The following is a 27,870-nucleotide window of genomic DNA, read 5'->3' on the forward strand; positions in this document are numbered from 1 at the left end:
ACCATTTTCTTGTCCCGCTTAACATTCAAAGTGTAACGAGTACTTTTGGATGTCAGGGAAAATGCATGGAGTAAAAAGAGCACTATTTTCTTTAGGAATGTAGTGAAGTAAAAGTTTTAAAATAAATAGTAAAGTACAGATACTTAAAAAAACTACTTAAGAAGTACTTTAAAGTATTTTTACTTAAGTACTTTACACCACTGCTTCTATGCTGGTTCCAACAGTGCATTTGGAAAGTATTCAGACCTTCACTTTTTCCACACTACAGCCTTATTCTAAATATAATTAAATCGTTTTTTTCCTCAAATCTACACACAATGATCCACAATGACAGTGCAAAAACTTTTTTTTTGCAAGTTTATTACGAAAACTGAAATATCACATTTACATAAGTATTCAGACCCTTTACTCAGTACTTTGTTGAAACACCTATGGCAGCGATTACAGCCTCGAATCTTTTTGGGTATTTTGCTACAAGCTTGGCACACATGTATTTGGGGAGTTTCTCCCATTTTTTTCTGCAGATCCTCTCAAGCTCTGTCAGGTTGGATGGGGAGCGTCGTTGCACAGCTCTTTTCAGTTCTCTCCAGAGATGTTCGATTGGGTTCAAGTCCGTTCTCTGGCTGGGCCACTCAAGGACATTCAGAGACATGTCCCGAAGCCACTCCTGTGTTGTCTTGGCTGTGTACTTATTGTCCTGTTGGAAGGTGAACCATGAACCCAGTCTGAGGTCCTAAGCGCTCTAGAGCAGGTTTTCATCAAGGATCTCTCTGTACTTTGCTCTGTTCATCTTTCTCTTGATCCTGACTAGTCTCCCAGTCCGTGCCACTGAAAAACATCCTCACAGCACGATGTTGCCACCATCATGCTTCACCGTAGCAATGGTGCCAGGCTTCCTCAAGGTGTAACGCTTGGCATTCAGGCCAAATCTTGGTTTCTTCAGACCAGAGAAACTTTTTTTCTCATAGTCTGACAGTCCTTTAGGTGGCTTTTGGCAAACTCCAAGCGGGCTGTCATGTGCATGTTACTGAGGAGTGGCTTCCGTCTGGAAATTCTACCATAAAGGCCTGATTGGTGGTGTGTTGCAGAGATGGTTGTCCTTCTAGAAGGTTCTCCCAACTCCACAGAGGAAATCTGGAGCTCTGTCAGAGTGACCATCGGGTTCTTAGTCACCTCCCTAACCAAGGCCTTTCTCCCCCAATTGCTCAGTTTTGCCGGGAGGCCAGCTCTAGGAAGAGTCTTGGTGGTTCCAAACTGGTTGTAGGTAAGTCCGACCCTTGACCTGGATGGAAGCAGTCCTGATGCGTCCATCAGCTCCAAGGTCCACAATGAGAACCACTTGATCCATAGTAAGTTCCTTTCCATCCTTCTTCCACTTCTGTCTTTCCTGTAGACTAGGAAGGCAGTGGTGAATGAACTGGGATCAAAAGTGATTGGCAAGGACTTGGCTACGCCTCCATCTGCGTTTCCCTATTATGCTACTTGAGTCATACAAGGCCCGAGGAAGCGATGTGTCCCATGAGTAGGAGGCTCGGTGTGACAGGATCTGGGTCTGCTACATCAGAGGAGATGTATCCAAGGGGTTTTGCGTTCAAGATTCGCTCCACTTCGGTAAGTAGTGAGGAGCAGGGTTTCAATAACGGTCTGTTCCTTGAGTATGACCTTGACAGCAGTCTTTACTGATTTCATCTCTCTTTCCCATGTCTCACCAAAGTGAGGAGCGCTTGGTGGGTTGAACTGAAATATTTTCCTCTATTGGACCACCTATTCTTTCATGTGGGGGGCCATCTCTTCGAAGGCCTCTTGTATTTTTCAGGCTCCTCCAACAAAGTTTGTACCATTGTCTGAAAGGAACTCAGAAGGCTTGCCTCAATGTGAAATTAAGCATCTTCGAGACATCAGGAAGGCATTGGCATCCAGTCTCTCCAGGAGGGCCAGGTGGATGCAGCGGCTGGTCATGCCATTTCCCATCTCTTTTCATTGCAATGTCCACTTTTTATGTTGAAACAAACCACTTCGGTAGAGTAGAAGGGTGGCTTGTACAGTCATATATGAGCAGGAGGTAGGTCTGCCATCTTAGGAACTACAGGTTTGGCATTGTAAATGTGTGCTGGGACTTCCGGATGGCCTCCCTTCCCCGCAGAGTCCAGTATCTGCGACGTAGTTCTGCCAGAACCCTCTCTGGGCTGGAATGGAGGCGAGTCTCGTTGAAATCTTGATCAGTGGATGATGCGGAGCATAGCATCCATCTCCAGGTGCTCTGCTCTGTGTAGTCTACCGCCAACACTAAGGAGTCCTGAATACTTAGACTCAGGAGACAACGGACCCAGACAACTGTTAGAGGGTATAGAGCGGTTTTATGAGGTCCCTGATCTCTTCGGAAAACAATTCCATCTGAGCTTGCTTCAGGAGGAGGTTCTCTGAAGCTATGTAGTCTGCTGCTTCGCTGGGTAAACTGGAGAGTGGATCGGCCGCCCTGTGTAGGGATCTAGTAGTTGAGGTCTTTCTATGTGTCGAACTTGTTGATATCTGGGACTGGAACTGACAGACACATGTTCAGTTCGATGTCATCAGTCTTTGGGTCAGCAGAAGGCATTGAAGGCCACTGATCGTCTGAGTGTTGGAGGAACTCAGGGCCTTGGTGACATTGATGCGGTTGGGCCAGCTCTTTTAAGGTCTTCTCCCCAGTGATGCCATCCTCCTAGTTGTATCCACACACCTCCAGTTGGCTACATCCGTAACATTCTGAATCTCTGCAACACAAGTTCCTACGAAGACCTTGTATCTACAAGATTCTGACTTGAACCAATGAAGTAATGTGGTGGAATCGGACCAGAGGATGACTTGTCCGATGGGCAGGGTGAGTTCTGCTTGGAGGACACTGGCTAGATGTGCTCCAGTGAGCGCAGCACTCAGCTCCAGGCGTGGCATCGACAGTTGCTTCTTTGACGCGACACGAGACCTGGCCAGAACGAAGGAGATCTGTACCTGCTTCAGGTCATCCTGCTTCTGGCTCTGCCGCATGTAGGCGACAGAGCCATATGCTATCTCTGGAGCATTACAGAATATGTGTTGGTCCTTGGTCAACTTAACGTGTTACTGCAGAGCATTGATGGTGCAACAGGGACTACAAGTTGTGCCGAATGGCAAGACCTGCCACTCCTAGATGCTCGGTTCTTCAGTTCTCTGCATGTTCCGCCAAGTGAAGCGTAGCACAGGTTTGTCAGCTGGTAAGAGGCGGATCTGGTGAAACATTCCTTTTGATGTCACTATTCATAGCTACGGCATGTTAATGGAACCTGAGGAGGATACCGAGCAGGGATGGTCCCAAGGTAGGTCTAGGGAGGAGAAGGTCATCGAGCAACTGTCCTTCATGCTGGAATGAACCGTTAAACAGGATTCTGTCCTTTCCATTGTGATGGAAATATGGTGGGGTATTGGGACTCAGTGGATTGTTCAGCTCCCTCTGGTGGCACCGGTGACACGTAGCCTGCCATCTCCAGCTTCTTGATCTCCTGGCAGTACACCTCGGCACGTTTTGAGTCTTTGGCGAGTCTTTGCTCCGTGCAAAGGAAGCTTGGCGGTACAGCTTCCTTTGGAGCATGGAGAGTTGCATCGTTGACTTGACCAAGCAGGGGTGTAGCGTAGCGCATGGCTTGCTGGTCTTGTTTCAAGCGAGTCGCCAGCTTTACACTCACATAGGGAAGGGTATCGATCTGCCAAAGTCACTCCACGTTTTTGAAGCGCTCAGGGGCAAGATGAAGCAAGAGTGGTGAGCAGGCACCATTGTTCAGCTAGTGCTGTGTGGACAAAGCTAATAGGGCCTTGCAGGGACCAGCTGACTTCGGTGTGGACAGCGATGGGTCAATCAGGCGGGCCTGTACACACTGGCTGTATGGGTATCAGGAGGTGAGGCATGTCCGAACCAATCAGCAGCAGAGGTTGAGCGTGGTTCACCGGAGGCACCTTGCAGTTTTACAATGTCTTGTCGAACTGTCCTGAGAGTGATGGACTCAAGCTCAGAAGTGAGGCTTAGTTGTTAAACAGCCTGTGGCAGGACGATGCTACGTTCTGAGCCATTGTCAAGAACAGTGTATGTCTCCAGGGCCTGGTCTCCATTGTGAACTTTCACAACCTTCAGCACTACCTTCGGTGATAGTTTGGGTCTATACAGGTGCACCTTGGTCGTAGCGACACTCACCATGAGAAAGCTCTTCTGGTTTTCCTGTATGGGCGTTGTGAAGAATCATTAGGTGCTGCTCTTTACATGTCTGAGGGTGCAAAGCATCAGCTTTGTGGGATCGTTCGCACTTTCAACACTGTTGTCCATCCTTTCTCCAGTTGACGATCTGTCCTGTGTTCAGCTTACTGAACTCTTCACAAGAATTTAAAGTGTTCTTTATTGTCACAGTGGGGACTGTATGGCTTGGGTTTGGGATTTTTCCTTGGATTGAGCAGGCTCCTTGGCATTCACAGAAGAGGATTGAAGCAGATCGTGGAGGTATGGTAGTCTTTCTTGAATGGCTTAGGCATATCACATTGATAGAGGGCTGAGGCTCTGCTTGATATGAGCTTAGCCTGGGTCTTCTTCCGCAAACAGGCTGCCAAGTCATGTAGGGTGTATGTCTGGTCCGTGCCAGTCCTGAGGATGCCGCAGTCGAAACAGTACCCAATGAATTCATCCTGGTAGCTGTGGCATCTTGCTCAAGAGCTGGTCGACGTGGGAGCCACATCTGAGCTTGTAGCCGTTCTGCCCCTCAAAGGTCCTAAGCATGCCTACCAGTGAATGGATAGACATGGCAAAGGTGTCGAAGGCTTCTGCATCTCCGAACCTGACGGCGGGGGTAGTTCAGGATGGTGGCTAGCTCACACTGGATGAGTTGGCGGGGCTGACCATACTTGTTCTGCGGGGCTTGAAAGGCCTCGGGTCATGCATATAGGCCTTAGCAAGCTGGACTGCACTCAGTAGTTTCAGGTGGGCCAGGTGCACTTGATACTTACATTGCTCGTTGAGGTGTCTGTGACTGCTCATCAGGTTGTCTAGGGCCATCCGCAGGAGCTGGAGCAGGGTGCAGGGCCGCGGGAGCAGGGCCGCGGGAGCAGGGGGCGGGGCCGCGGGAGCCGGGCCGCGGGAGCTGGAGCAGGGGGCGGGGCCGCGGGAGCTGGGGCCGCGGGTGCTGGAGCAGGGGGCAGGGCCGCGGGTGCTGGAGCAGTGGGTGCTGGAGCAGTGGGTGCTGGAGCAGGGGGTGGAGCCGTGGGTGCTGGAGCCGCGGGTGCTGGAGCAGGGGGTGGAGCCGCGGGTGCTGGAGCAGGGGGCGGAACCACACAAGTGGATCGAGGTAACCAGGACTGGCACTCGTTATCTGATCACAGGAGGCTGCTGAGGGGAGGGCGGCTCATATTAACGGTTGGAACAGAGTAAATGGAATGACATCAAACACATGGAAACCAAGGGCGGGTGGGCTGTGTGAGGGAAAACGGCATGTGAATGGCAGGAGCATGGCTGTCGCTTGAAATGAGGCCAATGGGCAAAAAATATGTTGCACGGCGCTAGACCACTCTGGAGGGATGCCGGCCTCCCGAGAGCTCATCACTAACTGGGCGCATTTACAGCCATCACTTACAGAAGGAGACGTTGAGAACTGCCAGGTCCTAACTACAATATGAGTGAAAATTGAAATTAGACCTAGGAAAGAGGCAACATGCATAAGGAAATAACTATATACATACATAACTGTTTCTACCTTATGAGAATTTTAAAAAGCACAAACACTCCAGCGATTAAGTCCAAAGCAGATTCTCTTACCAGGTGTTATTATTTCCGCCCCAAAATACAAAGATCCCAGCAACCATTGGTGCACATTCCAGACACCGTCTCTGACCTGAGTTCAGTTGGCATGTTACAGATAGAGATATCCCACAGCTTACTGAATATGTACTCATAGGACATCTGAACAAAAATAGAATAATTGTTATTCAAACTAATAAGCAAATTACATTTTCACTTCACAGCAGGAGTCTATAGAGTCTAGACTAGAGACTTTAATCTCTTTTAGATGATATACTGGGTGCTTAATATCCACCCAGATATGAATAGCTCAGTTAATACAACTTTCCCTTCCTCTGTTTGAGGAACTTCAAAAAAGGAGAGGAAATATTGAGCCATTGTCACACAATTTCAGTAGAGCACATCCAACATATCTCAACATTTAATTTAAGTTGTGGAAGAGAGAGGATATAGGGGCCCTAAGGAACATTGAGTACATGCCTCTAACTTCATTAGTTAGTATGGAGAAATCCAAAAGGGCCCCTCAGCATTACAGACCATGGACATGCTCTATGGGGCAAGTCCAATTTGGCATCAGTGACTTCTACCCTTAAATTGCCTGCTCATTTCTAGAAACATATAATGCTCTTTCTGATATATTTTCAGTGACATTTCCGGCAGTGAGTCAAAGGATTAACATTTTTTTATTTAATAGCAATTAATATGACAGTCCACCATTTAATATTCATTTCTGGTTAGGAAAAATATAATAAATGTATCATATGGAGAAGATGATTTTCATGCCTGTAGCACTGTTTGTGTGTGTGTGTCTTTATTGAGAGGAGAAACATGAAAAGTACACACAATCATAAACATCAGGTAACTGCATCACCAAAACACACACCAAGAAATAGAACTAAGAGATTATATCAGGGGAAATGTTACATGGCCAATGTGGCTTTGAGGCAGATTCAAAATCCAATTCATGAATGTACCGAAGATAAACATTTGGCCTGAATGAAGAAAAAGCATTTGTCTCAGATCAAGGAGACAAGGCTTAGCAAAGCATACCAGATGTGTATTGACTGGCAGAAGAAGTTCTCATGCATAATACACTGCTCAAAAAAATAAAGGGAACACTTAAACAACACAATGTAACTCCAAGTCAATCACACTTCTGTGAAATCAAACTGTCCACTTAGGAAGCAACACTGATTGACAATAAATGTCACATGCTGTTGTGCAAATGGAATAGACAACAGGTGGAAATTATAGGCAATTAGCAAGACACCCCCAATAAAGGAGTGGTTCTGCTGGTGGGGACCACAGACCACTTCTCAGTTCCTATGCTTCCTGGCTGATGTTTTGGTCACTTTTGAATGCTGCCGGTGCTTTCACTCTAGTGGTAGCATGAGACGGAGTCTACAACCCACACAAGTGGCTCAGGTAGTGCAGCTCATCCAGGATGGCACATCAATGCGAGCTGTTGCAAGAAGGTTTGCTGTGTCTGTCAGCGTAGTGTCCAGAGCATGGAGGCTCTACCAGGAGACAGGCCAGTACATCAGGAGACGTGGAGGAGGCCGTAGGAGGGCAACAACCCAGCAGCAGGACCGCTACCTCCGCCTTTGTGCAAGGAGAAGCAGGAGGAGCACTGCCAGAGCCCTGCAAAATGACCTCCAGCAGGCCACAAATGTGCATGTGTCTGCTCAAACGGTCAGAAACAGACTCCACGAGGGTGGTATGAGGGTCCGACGTCCATAGGTGGGGGTTGTGCTTACAGCCCAACACCGTGCAGGACGTTTGGCATTTGCCAGAGAACACCAAGACTGGCAATTTCGCCACTGGCGCCCTGTGCTCTTCACAGATGAAAGCAGGTTCACACTGAGCACATGTGACAGACGTGACAGAGTCTGGAGACGCCGTGGAGAACGTTCTGCTGCCTGCAACATCCTCCAGCATGACCGGTTTGGCGGTGGGTCAGTCATGGTGTGGGGTGGCATTTCTTTGGGGGGCCGCACAGCCCTCCATGTGCTCGCCAGAGGTAGCCTGACTGCCATTAGGTACCGAGATGAGATCCTCAGACCCCTTGTGAGACCATATGCTGGTGCGGTTGGCCCTGGGTTCCTCATAATGCAAGACAATGTTAGACCTCATGTGGCTGGAGTGTGTCAGCAGTTCCTGCAAGAGGAAAACATTGATGCTATGGACTGGCCCGCCCGTTCCCCAGACCTGAATCCAATTGAGCACATCTGGGACATCATGTCTCGCTCCATCCACCAACGCCACGTTGCACCACAGACTGTCCAGGAGTTGGCGGATGCTTTAGTCCAGGCCTGGGAGGAGATCCCTCAGGAGACCATCCGCCACCTCATCAGGAGCATGCCCAGGCGTTGTAGGGAGGTCATACAGGCACGTGGAGGCCACACACACTACTGAGCCTCATTTTGACTTGTTTTAAGGACATTACATCAAAGTTGGATCAGCCTGTAGTGTGGTTTTCCACTAATTTTGAGTGTGACTCCAAATCCAGACCTCCATGGGTTGATAAATTGGATTTCCATTGATTATTTTTGTGTGATTTTGTTGTCAGCACATTCAACTATGTAAAGAAAAAAGTATTTAATAAGATTATTTCTTTCATTCAGATCTAGGATGTGTTATTTTAGTGTTCCCTTTATTTTTTTGAGCAGTGTATAACAGTAGAGATACGGGATGTTGTGGCTTAACTGTCTCTCATATCTTATCATTATGACTGACTTTTGTATCCCAAAGTTTGGAGTTATGAAAAACAAAGGGAAGGAGGGGAATTTTGCAAATTCTTAGAATTGAAGTGAGTCAATCCAACACTGCAAATGTAGCAATTGAAGTGGAATATCTGGAGTGGGGGTTGAACCAGCGATTCTTAATTCAAAACAACCACACTACCTCATGTGCCATAAAAATCCAGACCTCTTGGATATCTATGCAATATGTGCACTGTTTACAGTTGATTTTAGGTGGTGCTAGTTTTATGCAAAGGCAACAGAATGTATCAAGTTCTGCATAAATTATGTTTGCATCCTTCAGAACTTCAAAACAGCAGTCCAAAATGAATCACGTTTTACTTGGATATCTATGCAATAGGTGCACTGTTCACCGTGCATTTTAGGTGGTACTATTTTTGTGGTAAGGCAACAGAATGTATCATGTTCTGCATAAACTGTTTTGCATCCTGCCAGAACTTCAAAACAGCAGTCCAAAATTAACCACGTTAAGACATAAAAAGCCGATAGACCTATGCTTCAGAAATCATTCATATGGGAAAAGGGTTGTCACATTTGTATATTTTATTTTTCCATACTTTGTATGACTTATTTATAAATTATTTGTGAAGCATTTAAACCATGTCGTGCTTATGAAGACTTGTCAATAGCCTTTATAAGTAGTGTCACAATAACGACATATGTAAGCTATGTAGCGTCATGGATGGATGCACTATTTCACATTTAGGTGACTCACCTTTTTTTTAAAAACCTAGGCTATATGATTTTTCTGTCATATGTCCCACAGTTGAACACTCGAGCAGTTCATATTAATGCGTCAATAGATGCTTCAGAGTGAGTTCAATTCCGGGACAAACTGACCATATGAGCAGGACTTCAAAAGCCGTAGGCCTACATACAAATCCATTGCATTTCCATCGCGAGCTCTGGGACAAACGGACAGACACATAATCAAAATGAACTCACTCACGCTTTAATCACTGGCTAACTACTGTAGGCTATGGGCCCACGGTTAATGAACTCAGATGGTAAATTATAAATCGATATCAATGAATCCTTACCTTATTATGTTGTTTGTCTGGTTCCTCTAATTTAACCCATTAAGATATGTTGGGAAATTGCTTTTTAGATGATAATTTCTATGGAAGCCTACTTCAGCGTTTCCCCACACTGCACAGAAAGTGAACAGCTCCCACCCAACGCGCACTGCGCAGCGTGGGTAGTCCGATCTATTCCGCTTAGTTTAAAGGAGACGCGATATGGTTGTGACTCTCGTCTCCATGGTTGGACAAAACCAGAGTTTGCAACCTGGACTCAGGGGTAGATGTAACATAGTAAACGTAAATTCGTGACACTCCAATTAGTATGACATGTTACCTTTCGTATGGTAATTTGTGGATGTCCATCATCTATTTCACATGATATGTTACAAATTACAATACGTATGATATGTTACGAATTGCAATTCGTACAATAAATGTAACATTGGCTAGGTGGCTAATGCTAACGTTAGCGAGGTGGCTAACATCAGCTAGGCTAGGGGTTAAGGTTAGGATTAGGATTAAGGTTAGGAGTTAGGTTAGGTTGGGGCAGCAGGTAGCCTAGTGATTAGAGCGCTGGACTAGTGACCGAAAGTTTGCAAGATCAAATCCCCAAGCTGACAAGGTAAAAATATGTTGTTCTGCCCCTGAACAAGGCACTTAACCCACTGTTCCTAGGCCGTCATTGAAAATAAGAATTTGTTCTTAACTGACTTGCCAAGGTAAAAGAAAAGAAAAAAGGGTTAATGTTTGGGTTGGGGGATAGGTTAGCTAGCAGGCTAAGTTATAATACCAGGAAGCAAATGGGGCCATTGACATCAATGTTCCTTGCCACCTAGCCCAAGAATATACTAAAGGACAGTCTATTGAATGGGCTAGCCACCAGCTAGTTAATAACTACTTTGGGACCCATCCATTCCATTCTCACCTGAATCAGTTGAGCTAAAGAGATTCTCCTGTTTGCAATGTCATTGCAAAGTAGCTAAAAAGTAGTAGTTGCAAAGTTGCTAAAGTTGTGTGTGAAGAGATTGGAACAAGCGCTAGATGTTCATCCACCCTACAGTTTTATGTAACCATACCAAACGTAACATACTGTATCATACTCATTTGAGTGTCACAGATTTACGTTTACTATGTTACATCTAGTCTATGAGACCAGGCTGGAGTTTTAGCCTCTACACATTAATTTTTTCCAGATTGTATTTAAGTATTTGAAACCCCTTACATGACATTATGAGACAATTCCTTAGGCTAGTTATGCACACATGTAGCCTATAAGACAGAGCTAATAGCCTTCTTTACAAGTTTCGGTAAACACAGTGGTAGACTACTCTGGTCTTCAATGAAACACTGTTTTAATTCACAAGTCATTAACTCTATTATATTCTCTATTTGTATGTTCAATCAATGTAGGATAAAAACAGTATTGGCATGACTAAGTAATATCATGTGAAAGAAAGCACACACACACACACACACACACACACACACACACACACACACACACACACACACACAGGGGATCAGCTGGCTAGGGAAGCTTGCCATTTCACCGTTGGATAAACAGCATCTCATCCCGTGAGTAATGTGTAGGGGTGTAGAGGGTAGGGTAGAGAAGCAGGTCATTTAGCCTCTTAGAGAAGGATGCTCCTCTGTCCCACTCCCAAAGGGTCAGCACCGCTTCCTGTTCTAATGTCACAGTGACTTCCGTGAGCTTTGGACTCTTCTACACAGTTGAGCACGGGCTTGTGTGCTCTGAGCTCTCCACAGAGTAATATATTGACCTCAGAGATCTCAGTAACAGGATGGATATTCATTTGACACTAAACAGTGCTGCACATCAAACAGCAATGCTCAGTCATCAGTGACACCGATTCCACTAGCTATTTTTATCCACGCAAGGCAGAACAAATCATATCATATATTACTCAAGGAATGGAAACCCACAAAATTGCAGGATACAGGGTAGACTATTGGGATATAGAGCAACTATCTCTGCTAAGATCATGTGTTATTCAAAACAAATAATTAATTCAAAGACAATCGATTGCAGAGATCAAGTTTGGTCTATTTGAATGAGAACCAGTAGCTAAATTAATTTCCACTTTATTGGATAATGAAGGAACACTTGATTTGACTTGAGCATTTGATGTGATTGTGAACTTAACTGGAATCTGGACTGTGGAGGGTCTGACAAGGTAGCTAGCCTCCAGTCATGTTTTCTTAACCGTTCTATACTGTGGAGCATGGTTATGACAAGTATGGCTGACAGCAAAGTTTGCATGCTTAAGATCCCAGACTGATGTTGACTGATAGGGCCACCAGTGGACAGACACACAATGAAAGAAGAAAGGAAAAAAGAACAGTGGAAGAAGGGAAGAAGCAAGTTGCAGAGGCTAAGGGAGGGCTGGGGGCATGAGAGCAGAGGCCCTATCAGAGCTGAGATCTCCCCCTGCCTCAAACGCAGCTGGACATTCGCCCAGGCGGGTGACACGCTCCACATGACGCAGAACCCCATCTCAACGCAATCTCAACATTACTGTATCTCAACAATACCCAATCTACCCCTTGGCATCATCGACAGCATCTGGACTCAATCCACTCTCCATGTATTTAGTTTACTCCTAAGCAGTGGGCGTTTGCTATGTAGCTACATGAATCCTTCAACTTCTCTATTTTTATAGAGCACCAACGTGTTGAAGTCAACATGTTTTGTAAATGTTCCATGTAAAACAAGTCACTCAGCAGTTTATGAGATCCAAATCATAGAACGGCCCGGCCCCCCAATGTCAGCCATGTTATCAGCATCAAACATGCTTTGCCAGTTGGGCAGAATAATTACACCAAGCTGTCTCCAGTTACGGGCACAGGAACACCACATGCAAAGGTTCAGTGCAGAAGCATGCACAGCGACAGCGCACATACACACGTGCATGTGCGTGCTTCTGTTAGTTGTGTGGCTGTCAATGTGTGGCCTGCCTGTGAGATCAATATGGCACACTAGGGCTAGGTACCATTAACCCTTTGTGTTGCTTTGCCCATGTGTGCACACACCAAGATGGAGGTCAGTCAGACATCTGGCATGTGGCAAAGAGACCAGCTAACAGGCTCTGTAAAAACCAATCATGATCCAATTAGAGGATGCATGGTGAAAGGCAGAAAAAAGAGCTTAAGGGCACAAATCTAAGAAATGGAATAAGAATATATACATATAAATATATGGATGAGCAATGGCCGAGCGGCATAGGCAAGGTGCAATAGATGGTATAATATACAGTATATACATATGAGATGAGTAATGCAAGATATGTAAACATTATTAAAGTGACATTATTAAAGTGACTAGTGATCCATTTATTAAAGTGGCCAATGATTTCAAATCTGTATGTAGGCAGCAGCCTCTCTGCCTACATACAGATTTGTTAGTGATGGCTATTTAACAGTCTGATGGCCTTGAGATTGAAAACAGCTTCTGTCTCTCTGTCCCAGCTTTGATGCACCTGTACTGACCTCCCCTTCTGGATGATAGCAGGGTGAACAGGCAGTGGCTCGGGTGGTTGTTGTCCTTGATTATCTTTTTGGCCTTTCTGTGACATCGGGTGCTGTAGGTGTCCTGGAGGGCAGGTAGTTTGCCCCCGGTGATGCGTTGTGCAGACCGCACCACCCTCTGAAGAGCCCTGCGGTTGTGGTCGGTGCAGTTGCCGTACCAGGCGGTGATACAGCCCGACAGGATGCTCTCGATTGTGCCTATGTAAAGGTTTGTAAGGGTTTAGGTGACAAGCCACATTTCTTCAGCCTTCTTAGGTTGAAGAGGCGCTGTTGCGCCTTCTTCACCACACTGTCTGTTTGCGTGGACCATTTCAGATCGTCGGTTATGTGTACACAGAGGAACTTAAAACTTTCCACCTTCCCCACTGCTGTCCCGTCGATGTGGATAGGGGGCTGTTCCCTCTGCTGTTTCCTGAAGTCCACGATCATCTCCTTTGTTTTGTTGACGTTGGGTGAGAGGTTGTTTTCCTGACACCACACTCCAAGAGCCCTCACCTCCTCCTTGTAGGCTGTCTCATCATTATTGGTAATCAGGCCTACTATGGTTGTGTCGTCTGCAAACTTGATGATTGAGATGGAGGCATTGAATGGCCACGCAGTCATGGGTGAACAGGGAGTACAGGAGGGGGCTGAGCACGCACCATTGTGGGGATCAGCGAAGTTGTTTCCTACCTTCACCACCTGGGGGCAGCCCGTCAGGAAGTCCAGGACCCAATTGCACAGGGCGGGGTTCAGACCCAGCCTCAAACTTAATGATGAGCTTGGAGGGTACTATGGTGTTGAATGCTGAGCTAGTCAATGAACAGCATTCTTACATAGGTATTCCTCTTGTCCAGATGGGATAGGGCAGTGTGCAGTGTGATGGCGATTGCATCGTCTGTGGACCTATTGGGGCGGTAAGCAAACTGAAGTGGGTCTAGGGTGAAGGGTAAGGTGGAGGTGATATGATCCTTGACTCTCAAAGCACTTCATGATGACATAAGTGAGTGCTACGGGCCGATAGTCATTTAGTTCAGTTGCCTTTGCATTCTTGGGTACAGGAACAATGGTGGTCATCTAGAAGAATGTGGGGACAGCCGACTGGGATAGGGAGCGATTGAATATGTCCGTAAATACACCAGCCAGCTGGTCTGCCCATGCTCTGAGGATGCTAGGGATGCCGTCTGGGCCGGCAGCCTTGCAAGGGTTGACATATTTAAATGTGTTACTGACGTCGTCGGCCACGGAGAAGGAGAGCCGCGTCGGTGGCACTGTATTATCCTCAAAGCGGGCACAGCTTGTTTCTGTGGAGAGATGTGCAGTATTACTGTTACATGTATTTGAAATTCGTATTTCAATTACTTTGGAGTATTTTGTCATTTGTATTTCACTGGCCTGAACTACAGTCCAATGTATTTTGTAACAATATACTTTCGACAGCTGTAATTTGTATTTTCAAAGTACTTTTCTGCGTTGGTATCAGAAGTATGATAGCTCTATGGTATGATAAGACAGCTGCTAAATGACCACAATGAAAATGTTCATGTAAAAAATTAACACTTGCAAAGCCTGCTGGGTATTATTCTAATGTAGTCCCTGAAACAAGGCCAATAATAATACCCAGTGCTTTACAATTGCTCATTTTTACATTTACATGTACATTTTGGTCAGTTAGAAGACACTTATCTGAAGTGGCTTGCAGTCAGTGCATTCAACTGAGGTAGATAAAAATAAACATCAGTCTTAGCAAGTGAAACATTTCTGTAACCATTACAATGAGTCTACTTGCAAAGTATTTTGTATTTTAGTTTGATACATTGGTCTTTAGAGTATCTTGTAATTGTAACAATATACATTATGTTTTGCCCATCTCTGTTTCTGTGTGTATTTGAGGGGAGATGGCTGCTGTTGGTGAAGTCACAAACAAGTCAACAGCATAGGCTACACTGAGGCCTGACATTGTGCCGCCCCATCTTCACACACCACCCATCACTGTTTGTTCAGACATGGCTACAACACGTCAATGGAATGAAGCTGATTGTGTGGCCTTTGTCACACGATGTGGCCGTAGCCAACCTGCCTTGATGAGGAATCAGGGTAGTGTGTTCCATAGACATCATATGGCGTCATTGGTGAGTTCTCATTTTCACATTGTACTGTTCCCATGGACACTACAAAGTATGCGTCAACAGGGCGTGCTGTGACCAAGTGTGTGTATTCTGGGAAGCAGAGGTGACGCTATGAATCTTGGCAACAGAAAAGAAGAGGATTGTCATGTTATAATTCAATTTGAAGAATTTGAACATCAATACAATATACCGTATATACACCTCAGAAAAACCCTGGTGCAACAAACAGAATAGAAAATGATTGTCATGTTGGAATTGAATTGGAACTCTTTGAACATAAGAAAACAAAATCTGCACCTCAGATAAATACTGCAACAAACAGACATGGCGAGCATTGGAGAGAAAGACATGTGTGACTGTAATGCAGAGATGAGATGTTACACACAGCACAAGCAATCACATCTGAGTGATATCCTCAAATGTATTCAAGAGAGATTAATATTGATGTAATAATTGAATCAATGTCGTGCAGAGGCTCAACAGAAAGTTGGCCCTGGATTTTTTGTCTGTATTTGCCTGGGGACCTAACGTGGCCAATATGAGGGAAGCTGCTATTTTTACCTCTTATGAAAAAACTGGGGGAGTTTCAATTTGTTTGTTAACGCTAATCTAAATATGTTCAGGATTCATTAAAACATAACAGACTCCAATTTGGACAAATAACCATGGGAAGATATTACAATATATACAGCCTCAAAAGATGAATATTAAATAGGAGCACCTTTGGAGAGTTCCATTGTAGTATTTTGGCTCTATAACCTTAAAACTCAACTCTGAATCTCAAAGCCAGTCCCACTGTTTTTTAATCAGGGACTGATTTAGAACTGGGACACCAGGTGTGTGCAATTAATTATCATGTAGAACAGGAAACCAGCAGGCTCCAGATCTCATAGGGTAAGAGTTGAATACCTCTGCTCTAGAAGTTTAAGTGTATGCACCTTAAAACCTCTATGGGACCCCTTCCCGTTCTCATCCCGGTAACGGGATTGCTTGACAAGATAGCAAAAATCGAATACTTTCAATTTCTCAAACAATCAACTATTTTACACCATTTGAAAGATAAACACCTCCTTAATCCAACCACGTTGTCCGATTTCAAAGAGGCTTTACGGCAAAAGCATAAAGTTAGATTATGTTAGGACAGTACATTGACAAAACATTACACACAGCTATTTTCAATGCAAAGACAGGCGTCACCAAAAGCAGAAAACCAGCTAAAATTATGCACTAACCTTTGACAATCTTCCTCAGATGACACTCCTAGGACATCATGTTACACAATACATGCATTCTTTTGTTCGATAAAGTTCATATTTATATATAAAAACAGCATTTTACATCGGCGCGTGATGTTCAGAAAATATTTTCCCTCAAATGCTTCCGGTGAATCAGCGCTACAATTTACAAAATTACTATTCGAAAACATTGGTCAAATCTAATATTGTCATTCAAAGAATTATAGATTAACATCTCGTGAATACAACCGCATTGCCAGATTTAAAAATAACTTTACTGGGAAATCACACTTTGCAATAAACGAGGTGCTATGCTCAGAAAAATAGGCTAGGCGATACAGGTTAGCGCCATCTTGGAACCATCTAAAATCAAATATACTATTGTAAATATTCCCTTACATTTGGTTATCTTCATCAGAAGGCACTTCCAGAAATCCCAGGTCCACAACAAATGTAGTTTTGTTCGAAAAAGTAAATAATTTATGTCCCAATAGCTCCTTCTTGTTAGCGCGTTCCGAAGGCTACTCATAATGTACGAGGCGCGCGGGACTTGTCGTCATGAATGTGCAAAAAATATATATTTACGTTCGTTCAAACATGTCAAACGTTGTATAACATAAATCTTTAGGGCCTTTTTCAATCAGAGCTTCAATAATATTCAAGGCGGACGATTCGGACGGTCTTACTAAACGTTTCGGAACGAGAGGGTACCCAGGGGGCGCCCGCGTCATAGTAGTAATGGCCCTCCCCATATGACCAACTTTCCAGGCCTCTCGTTCGGTCAGTTTCTACCGGAGAAGACTCAAACCACTTTGTAAAGACTGTTGACATCTAGTGGAAGCCTTAGGAAGTGCTAAATGAATCCTAACTCACGGTGTGTTTCATAAGCAAGTGTTGAAGGTGATTCCACAAATCAGATTTCCACTTCCTGCATGGAATCTTCTCAGGTTTTGGCCTGCCATATGAGTTCTGTTATACTCACAGACACCATTCAAACAGTTTTAGAAACTTTAGAGTGTTTTCTATCCAAATCTACTAATTATATGCATATTCTAGTTACTGGGCAGGAGTAGTAACCAGATTAAATCGGGTACGTTTTTTATCCGGCCGTGCAAATACTTTTCCCTAGCCCCAACAGGTTTTAAAACTATGTAAGCTTGAGAAGAATCATGAAATGGGACTACAGTGCTCTCTGCTAGCTGCATATTGAAAGATCAAGCCAGCTCCACCTCAGCCTTCCCTTATATATTGTTTTTAATAGTGGTGGGTGACATTAATGCTTTTACTTCCTGTTGCCTTTTTTTATTATTAACCCAATGATTCCCAGTGACCAAATCCATGTTATTATGATAGCTTCTATAGCCTACTTTATACAGTTAAATTCAGTACAATGAAACACAAACTGTTTCTTTGTAGAGGAAAAAATAGACACTACCATACAGTTTTGAATGTGTGTGGTAGGACATAACCTTTGCTAGCTGATTGGAGGACAGTTTTCCCTCCAAACAATTGGTCTGTATTGAGCATGGACAAAACCCTATTGAAACCAACACCTTTTTCGGAGAGCACCCTTACAAGGTGGCACTCGGCATGGTCCTTCGAGACAGATTTGAAGTAGTTGATCCCAGATCTGTGTACAGTACCAATGGAGACGGTGGGTGCAGCCAGGGAAGTTGTGTGTGTCTGTAATGATGGATGGGGTGTACTAGAATTGCTGAAGGTTCTCTCTGATAGCGGTGTAACCCTAGAGTCCTGATGTTGCACAGCCTAGTCCCATGCAGAGGACCATTCACAGCACGGAAATCAGAGGTCTCCTCCATCCATGAGGAGGAAACCAGATCTGTCTGTGGCAGTGGCGACACGTCGTTCAGGGCAGGTTGCCTGTTTTGCATGTTATTTTGGCATTAATACGTGTCACATATCAGTTTGGAAACAATGTAATAAAAATAACAAAATTAATTACGTTAATAAAGCCTTCATACAAACATGGTCTCTTTTTTGCTTTCTTGAGTAAGACGGCTTCAAAATGCCTAGCTCAGTGCTTTCTGTGGTGGTGGGGCAGCTAGCGGAAAATTGCAAAGCGGAAAATTGCAAAGCTTAGGGCTTAGGGGTTGGTAAGGTTCTCTAGTTGCGCTGTGATTGGCTTAGTGTTATGTCACTCATGGGGACACAACATCACTGCCAACTCTAAAGGTAGAGCTTGAAAATTCAAGACCCTTGGGTGCTGCCATAGAGTTACATTAGAAGTGCCAATCCAAGAAGGCTCAAGGTCAATGGCCACAGATAAAATGACATCAAATCACGTTATATCTACAGTAGCTTTCATCATCATGAATCAAGTCTACAATCTACTGACAAATCTTGTTTAATCCTTGTAATATGAACAGAAATAATGAAGAGAAATTATAGATAAAACGTATCGGTGCTCATCGACCATTGGACATAAACATTACACAACAAGTTGGAAATCACAAACTCAACAATGAGTGGTTTGGAAGGAATCAGTGGCTAACTGCAAGCGTTGCCAAGAAATCACTAGCCTGCTATTCAGTGGAGTGGGTGTGTGGTGCCAATTCTTGGTTTAAGGGTCTCTTTTCCAAGCTTAAAATTCAACATTGGCCATGCTGTCAATCCAGCATGATTTATGCCCCACTCAAAACTCAAAACAACTCTTAACTCGGAACTGGGAAATCTGACATCAGTGAGATCAAAACAACTGGGAACTCAGGACAAAACTAGCTCCAACTGGGAAAATACATTTTGAACGGTCATCCAACTCTGAATTGCAAGTCGGGAACTCATGCCTCTTTCTAGAGCTACGACCTGAAGTTCACTGACGTCATCATGATTCAACCTTGTTTTTTTCCGTGTTCCCAGTTGTCTTGAAAGTACCATAAATCCAGAGAATGCCAGAATTTGATGACAAAGTTTGACAAAATGTGCCCAAGGACAGCCGCCCACCTTCCTGTTCAAGTGAGCACAGCACAACAAGGTGAGTCTAAAAATGTCTTGTATGCTGCTGCATAAATTATGTAATATGCCAGGGAGATATGTATATTGTAGCTAAGAAAGTAATACTAAGTGTATGTAGTGTAGTAAACTGTTAGTAGCCCATGTGCCTCACCCTAATAATTTGGTGTACTTTCCCCTCTTAATTTTGCCTACAGTTCTGACTTGGTGGTGCACATATAGCCTATAACCTGTTTTCGAGAAATGTAATCATCGAATATTTTAAGAGCTTTCATTGTCTGCTTATATGCCCCCTTTATTTATCTTACGGTTCTGACTTGGTGTACAGGGAGAACACTAAGAATGGCCCATGTTCTGAATTATGTCGCTGTACATTTCAAAAGAGCTGAACAAATAGTTATATTGACTATGTCCGTCCTAGCTCGCTCATTAATGTCTTCATCAAAATTACGTATTGCCGCTTGTCATTCCCTTATGCCATAGTTTGTACATCTCAATTGTCAGTAGAAACCACATTTGTTTAGGCAAGTCAGCAATATCAGCTATATATTTTTTTTAAAGGCAGTAAATGAGGCTGAATGAATTGTTTTGCTGCCAGACAAGGCTCCGCTGATAGCCAGCTGTAGCAGTGGTAAGGTGTTGAGACTGCTGTTGGGACACCTTTATGTAGGCCCTAACAGTTTGTGGGCACCGTTTGTCACCGCTATAGAGCAATTAATGTATTGTTTAGTGTTGTGATGTGTTGTGTAGTGGCTTTGCTGGCATGCATCCCCCAGTAAGGTTTTTGTTAGCCCCACCAAGATTTACATGTTAAAATCACCACTGGTCTGTGGAGATGGAAATCCATACAGATGCAGCAGTGCTGGAGGTTATTGGACCAAGTTATGCAAACAAAAATATTTTATTAACAAAAAGATTACTACCATATTGATACTGGTTTAGTTTGTACCTCCTATGTAACTTAACTAACAATGGAATGTTGTGAGTGGGGCACATTTATCTTTTAGTAATTTTGCAGACGCTCTTATCCATAGCGACTTAAAGTAGACCTACTAGGACAAGAGTACTGCTATAATTTTATAGATTGATGGGAAGTGCTAGCTATAGTTGAAGGGTCTTCAAAAGAGGCTCTATAAATAATCCAGCAGTCTTTAGACCACTTCCTGTCTATGGAGCCCGTCATGACCATCTCCTGTCGTCTAGAGACCACAGGACCAGGAGAGGAGGAAGAGGTCAAGGGTCACCAAGGCTCATTAAGCACATCACAGATACTACTTCCTAGGAAACCGTATGTTATTGGAAAACAGGTGTTTTAGTTACAATTGAAGGAATATGCACCATTAGTGACCTATGGGCAACATACAGTACTCGGTAACATGTGCTGTGTAATAGGCTGAGGTAACGGTCAGTTGTATTGAGTGTAGTTTCTAGGGTGTAAAGCTGTGGTGTTTTTAAGACTGCGAAGATGCCAAGTAGACTATTAGGAAACAGCTTAGGCCACTTCAGTCAAACCCCTCACATGACATTACATACATTGCAAATGTTTATACCTTTTAATAACATGCAAAAAAAGACACCACCCAACTTTGTGTTTGTATAAAAGATATTTACTTCAATTATCACACCTAGGGTGCTAGTGAATAATAATAATAATAACAATAATACATTGTGAGTTTCATACAGTGATATTGCTTCTCCATATTGTATAGGGACTGTCTTACAGTGCTGGGAACAGACTACATGACTTAAATTACCAAATAAAAAGGAACCAAACGAGAGAACAAACTGAAACTGGAAGAAGTTTCTTTTTTTCCTGTGAAGGTGGAGTCAACCTTTCATTGCCGATCATGAGGCCTAGAATCGCTTCATAGAAAAATAAATCAGCTGACAGCAACTAACTACACCTCTCTCTGGACTGAAGATGAGGGGAGGGGGGGGGAGCACTGTTTTTGCCAGTGACAGTGACACAAGAACTCTGCTAAAAGTAGTTTCCACCTGAGCTTTGAGAGACACAATTAGACCAGCTGAGATGGTGGGAGGGTTCCTCACTTCAAAAGCAGTCAGTAAAAAAAGAGAGGACACAAACTAAAAGGAATAAGGAAACTGCCTCCCTTAACTGCATAGGAGCCGCTCAACACTCCACACACACGCCATGTCATATGAATGCCAAAATGTTTTGCCCCACGTCAAGCTATAATTCATAAGTGAAGTGTTGGAGGAAAAGTGAATTGCGCTGAAACTCTTCAGTTGGAAGTACCAACTCTTCGTTGAGAATTACACTTTTTTGGTTGAAGGGATATTTTTTATTTTGTAACATTATGGTAACTAACTTCAATGTGAAGTTTGGTTTAAAAAAACAAATCACATAACCTTCATAAGAAATTAAATTGCAAAAATCAATTTCTATGGAAGCGATATCTGTACATCTCCAATCACACTCGCATTTACCAAAACAAGAGCTAAGCAATAAACCTTTCATTCAAGGTACTAAAAGGTCTCCTTAGCAGTGGAAAAAGAATCAAACAATATTTGGTATAAAATCTTGATCTTCTTTCACCCATTTACAAAGCAAAAGCAAACAAACAGACAAAAACATGTTAGTCTCAATTATTTCAGAAAATCTACAGTGTCTTTTGAAACAGGCATTCTCAAGTTCTGTAATTGAACGACATTTGACCAACAACGTGACCTATGTGTAATCAGATAGTATATACACGGAATTGAAAGTCTATTGAGACAGCAACTTGACATTACAGTAGATAAACTGATAGTGAGATGGCTGCCTGACCAAACATCAGAAAGTTGGAGACCTCTGGCACTTTGAAGGTTGAGAGTCGGCCAAATTGACACCATCCAACCACTAACACATACACTCAGACTTCTTTCCATGCTTGATAAAAGTAGTGTCCTAGTTTCAAAATCATCAGCTGAAAAATAGACCTCTAAGGAAGGTTGCTTATAAACCTGGTAGGGTAGTAGTAAAGGGGAGGAGCCAAAACCATTGGCGAGTATAGCTAGCTTTGTTCTTAACACAATTAAGCCTTGTTCAGACTGCAGGCCTTAAAGAACAAATCAGTTTTGTTTTTCAAATCCGTTTTGGAATACTGACTGTCCAAACAGCAAGTAAAAAGTGACCAAATTGGAAATGTGTATTCAGACAGCAGTCATTTGCTGACATGGCTACACTAGTAATGACAGGCGTGCACTGTGGTGTAGGCTGATTGGTGGCGGTGCTCCTGCTTCCTATCACTCAGAAGTAATGTAGCAAGCTAAGGTGACAACCTTCAAGTTGCTTTGAATGTTCAAAATCATTGTGTAAGAACAATTATAAAGCCTCAAAGGCCAAGATGATCCAACTTTTAGTCACTTAGCTAGGTAGCCGTTTAGCTTTCTAGCACATTCACTAACAATGAACAAACTATTTCGCTACCATATGTTCTTGTCAAACTGGAAACAGAGTAGCTAGCAAGCAACAAGATATGCCAAATAACAGTCTTAAAAACCATTTGAGGGCAAATAAATCAGATTTGACTGTTCAGACACAAGCTGCATGGCCAGGAATCATATTTGTATCAGACTTCAAAGGTGGTTTGAAATATGGATTGAAATATTTGATTCCATGTGCTTTTTGGCTGTTGAGACTGCAGGAAAAAGACCACATTCGAATCAGATATGCAAAAAAATTTGCTTTGAGTCAACTTCCAATGTGAACAAGGCTTTAGTCAATGAGAATCGGATTATACGACAACATGAAAACAACGATCTTAGACTTAGATATAGCACATGGCCAAACAAAGGTTAACTGGACACAAACAAACTTGATGACTTCAGCAGTCTAGCAGGGATTTGTCCAGTTGCAAATTCATACAGTTCGTTGAGGCCTTGGGAGCATGTTAATGTGAGTATGGAGACATAGAGCTGAACTGAGGGAGGGGACTCCATAGACACTCAGCTTATACGAGTATGTGACTCCGCCACCACAACATCCTCTCATATGAATAGAAAGCAAACAAGGTAGCAGCAAAGGACTGTGGGTGATGTAGTTCTATCATGCTTCCTTCACTAAAGCTCTAAAAACACAGCTTTCAAAAAACACAATATTGGATGTCACTCTAAAGGGAGCAAAATTAGTTGTCCATTTGGAGTTGGCCGACAAAGGCCCAAAACTACTGTAACACAACCAACCGTTAATCGATGCCAACATTTATTAAATAGTTTTTCATCGTAACTTATATGCCAACCACCACTGCGTTGGATGCAAAATGTCAATCAGCAGTCAATCAGTAATGCATAAAGTAATGTGTGACCACACTTAGATAATCCAAATTCAGATTGAATATGACATTATTAATGCCGCCATTGTTGACCACTATTTTAGTCTCCATTTCCAATGTCACTGGCATCACAACTCTTTTAACATGGCGACTTCTGACTCTTCTCACAATCACAAGACTACTGTCCCTGGCTGACTTCTGAGACTTAACAAGCAAAAAGATGGGAGCAAAAAATAAATGCATTAATGTTCAAATCAAATCTTATCTTAAAACAGGAAGGCAAATCAAAAGCAAATAATTCCAGATTTCATCACACTTTTAGCAAACATCGTCAAAAACCTTTTGTCACTACCAGTGTCTGTTGACATTGAATAAGGAGAATCTAACAAAGCCTAAGGAGTGTATATACTATAAATAAAAGCAAGTATACATTGGGGCTAGTGATGTGCAATGACATATGGTTCTGTAATGCATATGCTTCAATGAGAATCAAGGCATTGGTCTTCATGTTTACTGGGTTAACGTTTGTCTCACAAATAACATAAGGTTATGAAATAATTGGAGGGTCATAAGAGAAATGTGAATCCATGATACACAAACACCATGAGATTAGCGCTGGCTAATGCTAATACGTATGCAACGCTCCTTGAAGTCAATCTTACAGTGTGAGGTTTTCGTAGTCCTGACATGGGGGGAAAAAACTAAGCTATGGACACATCAACCCTACAGAGAGAGAACTACCAATACTTTGACAGTAATAACAAAAAACAAACCCATAGTAATTCTTAACAACTTGCTATAAGGATATATATCTGTACAACTTTATATGACAGTGTATATAATATTGATAGCAATCTACTTTAGTTCTATAGAAAAATATTTGCAAAGGGCAAATTCCTGAAATTCATCCAAAATAATCATATGGTTTCTGCAACAACCTATATTTTTCTTAACAACAGAAAAAGAATATGAAAACACAGAAGGGAACTGTAGCACAAAGAAACTGAACAAACACATGCAAAATGCCCTTTGTATAAACCAGTGTTGCTTTGGGTGCTTCCTCCAGGGTTCCACTGTGAAATCCAGTCCCCTAATTCTTTATGATACTCAGAATCTTACCCGTTCATTCAGAAAGCTACAGACAACTCTGTGTCTACAAATCTAACCAACACTTTAAGAAAACCTTTCCCTGTCAATTGCAGAAGTATACAGATGAACAGGAGCAGAAAAAAGAGGCCCGACCTCTAGTTCTTGGACACCCAGTGCCTACAACATAAGCACTGTATTAACTGCGACTGATAAACATAGCCTGTTCTTTATGACGTCTATATGAACATGTGCTAGACAATAACTCAGAAAGGTAGTCAAGCCTGATTTGGTCCTCTTTCAAATATATTGCTCATGTATTGGTGTGTGATATCGGTCCTTGTCTATGTTCTGTGCCGTTCTAGTCAGCATTATTTCCATGACTGTGGCCTCAAGGAGAATCGTGTCCTTGAATACTAAGGGTGCAATCCCTTGTTCAAGAAGGAGAGTCTGACAAAGCAATGTCATGTGAACCTAACCTATAGCATGAGAAAAAAGAGGTGTGGTACACGTTAACAAGAAGCAATGACGTTCAGACAGTTTGAAAATAGGGAAAAGTTAAAAACTAATTCCACCACTTTGGTTTCTACTACAACCAGAATGACTTCCATTAGCTCAGAGTGCACAACCCCCCCTTTAAATGATTACGATTAAAAAATAATCCAAAACACATTGATCTATGAATTAATAGGGATAAAAATCAAATACATGCAATGTTCCAAAATGGCTGACAGCAGAACATGATTTGGGGAGAAAAATTGAGAGAACTCGTGTTCAAATCTTGCATTAGCATCAAATGAGAAATAGAAAAATAAAAACAAATCCACAGAAATGTAACTCCAAGTCAAAAAGCACTGCCTGTCAGCTATCGCTATTGTCGCCTGTACTAACAGGGTATTAGCTGGGAACAGTTGACATCATGATAGCACAAGTTGACATGTTAGTAATAATATCAAACTGAAATCCCTCTGGGAGACTCACATACTGTTGATGAAATCCCTTTCACTAGTGCCTCTACCAGACACTCAAGTCTGCATCATTGTTAATGAGGGCCATACCGACTATCTGCATATGGACTTTTGATTGTGTACCTCCTACAGATCTGTGGCCTACAAGTCTGTATTGGCATCACCTCTGGAGGAGCCAGCCCAGGACTGCAGACAGTCACAGAACTGGACCCCTTTTGTTCAACAGCAGTGGAGCATTTCCAGACAAAACAACATTGCTACAGACGTCAACAGCTGTGTTGAGGACACAGCATGTGGGAGACAAATCTAAAGTATTGCTTGTTTCCATGTGGTGCCTGAACAAGACTTGGAGATCAGTGATGAAAAGTCTCATGAGAATGACGATGGGATGGACGCAAGACTTCAGACCAAGAGACTCAGCCAGCTTACTGCATTCAGTTATGAGCAATCCTGAAAACAATATCAACACCTCGGTCACTTTAAGGCAAAGGCACTCCTATGAACTTAAGATAGTCCGGAGGAAAAGACTCGCAGACGGTAAGTGCTAAGCTAAGATGTCTCTTTATTAGTGCTAAAACATCAACTCCTTTTTTTAAAGGTAATGTTTTTGGGTATGATCAATTTAAGCTTTACTTGCAGCCATTAAATGGAAAGACAATTATTTTAAACTTGTCGCAGTACTTGTGCTTTTATTCGAAGTTCAGTTGAACAGTATGACCAGCTGATAGGGACTGCTGTGATTGGCCAGACTGGCAGTGTGGCACTTGAGAGAGCGTACTTTGGAACCAGCCAGGACGAAGGGCTTCTGAACAGTGTGCTAACATCACTGCCCTCCAGAGGTGATCCAATCACCACCAGCTTCGCTGTAGGAGGGGCAGCTGAGCAGTAGGCATTCAGGACACACTCTATAGAGCCAGGGTATGACGCAAGGATCAGACAGCCATATATTAAGTCCAATGTATTGTGCTCCAAATGTGCACAATTTGAAAAGTTGACAATAATCTCTTTCTTTGTTGATAATGTGACGTCTTTAAAGACTAAAATTACTGTAAAGTCAGAATAGGATAGAACATTTTTAACAGCATGCAATTCAACTTTTAAGGTAAATTGTGACAGTTTAATTGCCTTCCCCCTTTTTAAGAGGTTGTTGGTCAGTAGTGCTTGTGCTTTACACACCTGTTTGTGTTATTGTTACGTATAAAAATGTCATTTGATAAGTTTTTGTTTTGTTTTAAGGAACTAAACCTATATTTAGCAAATAATAACTGCGGAAATAAACATCTTCTGAATAGTCCGTGTACGTAGTACTAAGAGCTTCACAAACGTTTTAGATTTCAGCAAGCGCATCACAGTTTATAGTTCACTGCAGTTTTCTGATCCCTAGCCTTGTGCAGAGCCACATGTTGGTTAGGTTGTAGAGACAGGAAACCTCCCGGTCCTACCGGTCCTACAAATGAAGACCAATAAACAGGAAATGCCAGTCACACTCTCTTGCTAGATCTAAGCCCATTTATAGCGATCCTATCAGTACCTCAGTTTATTGATCTCAAATAAAGCTGGAACATTTCAAAAATAAAATGCCAGATTCAGAGGTGATGCCAAAGGACAGCAGTTCCAGACATTCAGATGCTATTGGTTCTCGAGCCCCACCACAACTTCTGTCCTGTGCTGGGTTCAGTGATACACGGAAAATGTACAAAATAGAATGAGTCAACCTGATTTCAATTATGCTTGCTGAGGTGATCTATCTTCATGGAAAATACATACAAGTTAAAAAGAAGAAAAGAAAACTGCACAGACACATCACGAAAGGTGAATGCACCATAATGCTATTGATGACATCATCGGGTTGATCTCTCAGTTGAGTTCAAACCATATAAATGACACTGTCAAAACATATTCAAATTTCACTAATATACATGTATAACAACTACATCTCGTACGTATAACCCAATACTGCCGGCAGTCTATCAGTCTAAAAACATTATTTTTTTTACATGACCCCTTATAGTCCCACACGATAATAACAACAATAATAATAATAATAATAATAATAATAATGTAAAACAAAAATCCAATAAGACATTAAAATGTAAAATACAGCCCCTATA

At 42.8% G+C, this 27,870-nt stretch overlaps 1 long non-coding RNA gene across 2 annotated transcripts; it reads right to left on the reverse strand.

Annotated features, from left to right (window-relative positions):
• Positions 1–505: 505 nt before the first annotated feature.
• Positions 506–27,829, reverse strand: LOC115154271 (uncharacterized). 2 transcript variants are annotated; one of them, XR_003867855.1, is made up of 4 exons: positions 21,017–27,829; positions 14,562–14,565; positions 955–961; positions 506–518 (listed from the first exon to the last, which is right to left on the reverse strand). It is a non-coding gene; the product is annotated as an uncharacterized LOC115154271 (long non-coding RNA). The 2 variants fall into 2 exon arrangements; XR_003867856.1 differs by lacking the exon at positions 14,562–14,565 and adding an exon at positions 12,238–12,239 and having other exon boundaries at positions 507–518.
• Between the last annotated feature and the right edge of the window lie 41 nt (positions 27,830–27,870).

Source organism: Salmo trutta, chromosome 19 (assembly GCF_901001165.1).
Source record: "Salmo trutta chromosome 19, fSalTru1.1, whole genome shotgun sequence".
Taxonomy (NCBI): domain Eukaryota; kingdom Metazoa; phylum Chordata; class Actinopteri; order Salmoniformes; family Salmonidae; genus Salmo; species Salmo trutta.